The sequence below is a fragment of the Leptosomus discolor genome, chromosome 1, assembly GCF_034619465.1.
Source record: "Leptosomus discolor isolate bLepDis1 chromosome 1, bLepDis1.hap2, whole genome shotgun sequence".
In the NCBI taxonomy this organism is placed as follows: Eukaryota; Metazoa; Chordata; class Aves; order Leptosomiformes; family Leptosomidae; genus Leptosomus; species Leptosomus discolor.
The window spans coordinates 103,822,993-103,830,170 of record NC_141391.1 but is presented as its reverse complement, the minus strand read 5'-3'; positions in this window follow the sequence as shown (position 1 = coordinate 103,830,170).

Sequence of the window (7,178 nt, the reverse complement as noted above, 5' to 3'; positions counted from 1 at the left end):
CCCGCTCAGGGTAATGCTTTTAGCTGCTTTGATTCTGAGATTCTTGCTAACCACACTTTCATTCAACAGGATTTCCACCAGCTGCAAAGCCCATCAGAGCATGCAGCCATTTATCCCCAGTTTCTGGCCATGCAGCCATCACTTTGGTACCTATCTAAGGAGAAAGAGCAGTTTTAAAAGTCCTCTTGAAACCCTGAATGATTGAAGAGTGGCTCTTTACCTTCAGAAACCGAGCTGCCGAACGGCAGGAGCGTCCCCCACACAGCACACGGCGAGGCACACTTGCTGATGAAAACACCAGGCAGCACAGCTACGTAAAGCAACCCTGTGCCACCACCTCGACGTATTCTCCATGCACACCAGGCAAAATTTCACCCAGGCAAAACTTCACTCAGTCGAAAAGTAACAGAACCACAAATGGTTTCCTCCGTGTGAGGAAAGGAGCAGCAGCTCGGGCTGCATCCCGTAAGGAAGCAACTCCTCTAGGAACACTCTCATGAAAGGAGGAAAGATTTTTCTCTGCAGACAGAGGCAGGAATGTTTACTGAGTGATTTCACACAACGAAAAGTATCTGCTATATACTGGCAAGAAGTGTCAGACTTCAAAGCGAAGAGCTGTCCCTTTTTAATTCCGTGGATTGGCACTTTAGGTGAGGACGCGTTTGCAAATCCCCCAGACGGCTATCTGTCCCGCGATTAGCCCACACCTCACTCCTGCACCCAGAAAGAGGCCCTTACCCTAATCCCACTGATTTCCCCGGCATTACGTTGCAGGTTTGCACAAATGCTGCATGGTGGGTGCAAAAGGGTGGCAGGCAGACGTGGTGCAGCTGATCCAGCTGCAGTGATGCAAGTCAGTGCCATCCCTGCGGATTGTCACTGTCCCCCAGCAGCGGCCATCTCCCCTGGGAGATGCAGGACACAAAGGGCTGAGGCCACCTCAGGTGGGGACAGTCAGCCCTGCTGGGTCAAGCTGAGGGTGACCACTTGTGGGGTGTACAAGACCAATGGCTTTGCCTGGAAGGGACACCCATCCTACCTTCTCACCCCCATTTTTGCCTCCCCTCTGCATTCCTAGCTGAGCATTTCCACCAGTTATGCTGAACTAATTCAGGTGCTCATGCAGCTGAGTCCACTAAAACAGCAGAAAATAAATCCATCTAAAAAAAAAAAACTTTATTAGTTTATTTTCGCTGCTATAGCGAGTCAGAGGCAGCACAAGGGTGCTCATCGGGGGACACAGCAGGGCGAGGACCAGGCAGCACTGCTGGAGAGCAACACGGGAGCCAGGGAAGAGGGGACAGCGAGTGGCACCTCCCCCATTTTTTGGCGGCAGTGAGCTGTTAGGTTAGCTCAGGCAGATGTGGAAAGGCAGCCCTGAAAGATGTGAATTCGCACTGAAGCAGATGCCGGTGTCCTCAGATAGCAGGAGGGGTGCTGGGCAGGGGAGGGGAGCCTCAACCTCCCCCTCCCAGGGGCAGTGGCAGACACCCTGGGGCAGAAATGTCTTAAACTGCTCCAGCTACGACTGCCAGATGCTGCCTGTCTATGGCTTAACTGAATTTAGCACACTCAATGAAAAAAATCTGTATCAAATTAAGAAAATGAGTAATGTTAATATGAGTTGCACGCAAATGCTGGTAAGACAAAGGCTCCCCTTGTTAGCTCACCTGCTGAATCCAAAGGTGACCATTAAAGACCTATCAAGGTACCACCAGGATACAACATAAATCCAGTGCGACACATCTTGATGCTTTAAACAGGTCTGTCGCGCTCAACCAAGGATTGTGACGTGTCAAAAATCTGTTCTGAATTATTCTCTGAAGCTAGCAGAGATTAGCACACACAGACCATGCACTGCAAGCAGAACTAGTTGGAAATTTTTCAGCAGAAAATGTTGATTCATCGAAACCCAAACTTTTCGTGGGAATAGACCGCTTTTGATGAAAAGCTCCTCCGCTCCAAGAGGAGAGATTTGACAACCGAAGCAGGGAGACAGGCACGTCTCCTGGAAGAGGCATCAGCTCAGTGACTCAGTGGCTTGCTGAAGACGCAGAAGATCGAGATTTGTATCTGCAGCCCAAATCAGGCAAACGAGGGTGGCAACTAGTTCCTCCACATCCTGAAGAGGCAACCTGACTATCCAGCTACCGGCTGCTCTGGGAAAGGGCTCTCTGTCCCAGAAGATCTGCTCCTTCCTAGTTCAGAGCAGGGAAAATATCAAACTTGTGGAAGTCTTCAAGGGGCCAGGAAAGTCACCTTTTAGCCAGCTTGCACATGAAGAGACAGTATAGGCATTTGAGTTTTGATTTGTGGGTTTTTTTAACCCAAAACTTAAAACTGATATCAACATTAGGATATCAGCAGGGAGAACACAAACTCTGCAGGAAAGCTTTGCAAAAAACAGTGTTCCCTACATCAGCTACCCTAGACAAGCAGTCTGACCTCCAGCTGAACTGCTGAGTTTTTGCTGGATGAGTCTTATAGGAAATGGTTACACATAAAGAAGATTACATTCTAGACGACCACTGATGAAGGCACCCTCGAAGTATATAATTTTCTTTGAAAACAGTAATTTTTCTTTCTCTTCCCTTACCCCTCATATTAAGTATTTCTTAAAATAATTAGAAAACCAAAATACTCATTTCAATTAAACCTAAGTTATTAACTCTCAAACTTGCAAAAAGTTGGGCCGTTGGATTCCAGAAGAAAAGCTGAAACATATTAACTTTCCAACCAAATCTGAAGCACCTCGCAAGACAACAGATTGCAAATTTAAAATTAGATTCTAGTGGGAGGCCCTGGTGACAAATCTGTATTTTTCTCCTGGAGCGGAGCTTGAAGGCTGTGAGAACCAGAACAATGATTAAATCCACAGCGAGCAATGAGCCTACAGAAATAAACTTTTGCTAAAAACTGCCAGCCAACAACAAAGACTTTTACTGAACTCACGAGAACCACACAGAAAAATGTAGAGACTAATAACCAAGTGTGAACAGACACACTTTATTGTAATTAAAATGTGCTTTTTCAAAAGGGCAAGAGAGAGGCTGAAATTCCACAGTAAGCCTTTGAGTTTCTCGGAAACTCCAGCAGCATATTCAATTGTTTTCAAACCAGAACCTTTTAACCAGCCATTTCTTTTTTGTAAGCCGCTCTCGCATATGTTAAAGCACGGCATTGACTCCAAAAAGGCCCTGCAGGCAAGTCAAGTAAGAGGAGAGAGGGAGGAAGGGATGTCATCAGTAGCTGCTTGATAGCCATTCAAATGCCTTTGTATTGCTAAACGGGTGTAACCATAAACTGCACGCAGCTTATCCATTTTTTCCCCTCCCGCGAACCATTATACAACACAGCAAACTCCTAAAGAAAAGTATATGGACACACATGTACCTTCCGAGGCAGTACTGGTATCCAGCGCAACCTTCCCCAAGAGAGCTGTGGCATTTAGAGGTATAGAATTGCAAATGATACCAAAATGAACAGTTACTGGGACTGCAGAAGCTGTCAGCACCTGCCACTCAGCGACTCCATTACTCTTGCGTCAGAGTCTATGACTATATGCCAAAAACCTGGGGAGAAAGAGGGAAGAAAAAAAAAAATCAGACAAAGGGTTAGCAGGAATGGCTATACAGAAGGACGTCTTCTGCCAGGTCCTGTTATCATCACTTACCTAAGAAACGCTGTGCAATACAGCATGCAAATGCTGTGCTTAAATTTGAACGATGAAATCTGATGATGGCAGAATAAATGAAAAACCCAGTCAAGCACCGTCAGCCCAAGCTACAGAACGTGGAGAGTTCGTCTTCCCACCACTTTGTGAAATAAAAATCCCCATAGACGTTAACTGGTCCCTGCTGAGAACGGTCTGTCTCAGGCAGTGCTAGAAAACCTCAGGTCCAAAAGCACACCTGTGTCTGAAGACAGCCACCAAGAAAGGCGCCTTCCAATAAACCAGGGTTTACCTTCTGGCAGCAAGGGGGGACCCAACTGCCCAGGGAACAGGCCCGAAACTGGAAGAACTCAGAGATTTCTCTGCGCAGACTGTCTAATTTACAAAAAGGGAGGTTATCCAAGCGGGGATTTCATTAACATTTTTCAAGGACAAATCAGACATGTAGGGCAGAGCATTTACATGCATTTTTCTGCACAGTGAAAGGATCGTCGAGTTAATTGCATTCACTAAGGTGTGGATACAAGAGACCAGTCTGCACTTATTTAGACCCAAGACAAGTCATAAGAATAGTCCTCAAACACATTGTGTGCATTGCTGTGGATACCGAATCTCAGCCCTTTCTTGTCCTGATACCACTGGCAGCTCCCTCGCAAGCACACCAGCTCAAGGTCCAGTCCTGTGAGATACCAAGAACCACAAACTCACCAGAGGGCTGGGTGCACTGCCCAAGACAGCTCTCAAGTCACCCAATGCCCCCTTCTCCCAGCCACTCACCGGCAGAGAAACATCAACTCAACACTGCACAGAGAGTTTTGAGAGTTACAAACTTTTCCAAAAGTCTCAAGGAACAGAAAGCTTGGAAGAGTTTGCTGATGCCCTTCATGTTATTAGAGCTGCTTCATGGGGAAATTGTGATCCTCACTCTTGGCTGGATTCTCAAAAGAGATGAGAGTCACCGGTTCCTTTCTAAATTAAAAACATTCTCATTTTCTTTCTCCTCCTTCATGTTCCCCTCTCCGCTCCCCACCTCCCCCTCTTCCCCCAAGCTGTTGGTTGAGATCTGAAAAGCAGTTCATGAATTGCTCAGGAGCTGGCAGAAATTAATAAAATGAAGCTTATTTATATTGAAATGGACTCATTACCATGCCAGCTGCCAATAATTTGCAAGACGGGAATCTTGCTGACAAACAAGGTCCTACAGGCAAGAGGCTTCCCACCTGCATCCACCGCATGATGAGGAACCCTGCAATGTGCATTCCTCACCTCCAAAGAAAAAGGAATTGCAACCATCTTTTTTCAGATCCACCTGCTGCTGCCCCAGAAAACTTGTCCAAAAGAAGAAAAACACAGATGCATCTGAGCGTTTTATAAAATTTTCTATCCTGAAGTGGTTTTTGAGGAGTTTGTAACACAGAAAAATCCGCTCCAGGCTGAAGCAAACTCTGGTCACTTCTGTGAGAAACCAAGTACAATGCCGCCTGCTCTACACACCCTTCCTCCAACAAAAACCATTCTCTTCTTGCACTCATTTGTTAAAAAGGCGGGAAGATCCAAAGTGGATGTTTACAACTGGACATTCCATTATCTAAATCCTCACCACACTCCAGTACATTTGAAGGGCTGGCAATACCCTTTGCCATGAACAGATGAGTACTGTGTACACACGGCTCTTCCAGAAGAGAAGGATTTATCATTACCCACAGATTCTTTCCTGAAAAGGTTTGTTCCTATTAACTTTTACAACTTGGAGAGTCTTTCCCAACTGAAACCAAGCCATACTTTTCAAGAAGAACATCAGTTTTTCATACTTCTCTTTGTCTGCCATTAATACACACTGGAATGGTCCTCACCCCCACATTCCCCATTTCACCCTGACAGTCCAGGCAGCAGAAATTCTGGGGCTCTGAAGTGCTGAAGCAGCTTCGGACAAGGACTTCCCTCCAACAAGGTCTTAACAAAAGTGGATGCTCGTGCTCCTCCACCAGGAGGAAGGGCAGAAGCAAACACAAGCACAGCCCCATGGCTTGCTTCCCAGCAGAGAGCCCATCTCCACACAGGACACATTGCTCCTGTGGACACTTGCTCTGTCAGTGGAGCCTGACTGAGGGGGAAGCTGACCGCACTTCAGACCACCAGTAAATCACCAGTAACAGTTCTCAGGGTAGACGGACAGTTGTAAATATTCAGACACGGAACAGTTCATCTCATTAAAAAAGAAACATCAAATAAAGATTTTCAAACTTCCATGCTCAAGACAAAATACAAAATATTCAGTCTTAGAGCTGACTCCTGCAAACATGCATGCACACACACACACATATATATACATCTATGATGCACGTATGCATGCATGTATGCCAATGTCTACATACGTCAATGCAACTCCTCTTGTTCTTCAAAGGTTTGGAAGTAGCACAGCTGTATTTATTTCATAGCCACAAAACAGCGCCTTGAAAAATCAGGCCAAGGAGTTCCCACAGGGCTCATCACACAGCAACTTAAGTCAATCCAAACTGAGGAAGCTCGCAGCAAACCACCATGAATGGATTAAATGAATGCATAGTAGGAAAGCAGACTATATTAAAGGAACACCTTGTTATTCATCACATCTGCTACCTGTGATTCTAGGTACAGCAAAGAGAGGTTTGACTTTCACATGCTGGGAGCAGTTTGCAATGCCAAGAGATTCGGGGAAAAAAAAGAGCACACCTGTTTTCTTTTTGCTTGCGGACACTTGACATTAACATTAATGCATGAAAAATATGGAAGCTGTAGTTTTTTAAAAGCCTCCTTTTCAAAGCAGAATGCTTCTTTTCCAGCAAGGAAAAATTAGTATGCAAGTATATCCACTTGTCCAGTGAACAGGAGAAGTTGGCTAGAAGGACGACAGCCCTCTTTCAATTCTATTTTTATTTTTTGATTTTATGATGCATCATTTTTCTCAGATTCCAAATGCAACTGCAACTGCAGTTGGTCATTAAGCAAATCTTCATCCAGCCTTGAGAAGCCCTCGGTAATTCTACCGTAAACCATCAGGATGTATATACATAGACAGAAAGCAGTAGCCATTTCATACATAAACTATTTAATATTAATGAGTGGCTCTGGGCTGTATTACCCACCCACGATTCCAGTTCCACACCATTGTAACTCCAGTGTTCGATCCCATCTCCTGAAATGGAGAATCATGCCCTTTATTTGTAACTGGAGGCCACATTTTGTTAGCCTTTATTACCTCTAGTTAATATGAATTGCTGCCAAAATCAATCTATCAAATCACCTACCCTGAGAAGAAGGTAAATGCTCCAGTATGCTCCAGGGTCTTGGTGCCCTGACAACTCTGGCTCTCCTCACCCCATAACCCTGAGCTGCCCTCCACAAAATGAAATGCTGCAACCCACAGGAGATGGATAGGTGGGTGGATGAGTGGGTGGGTGGACAGATAGATGGATGGATGGAAGGAGAGAGACTGCTCTATGCCCAGATCTTTGTCTGAGAGGAC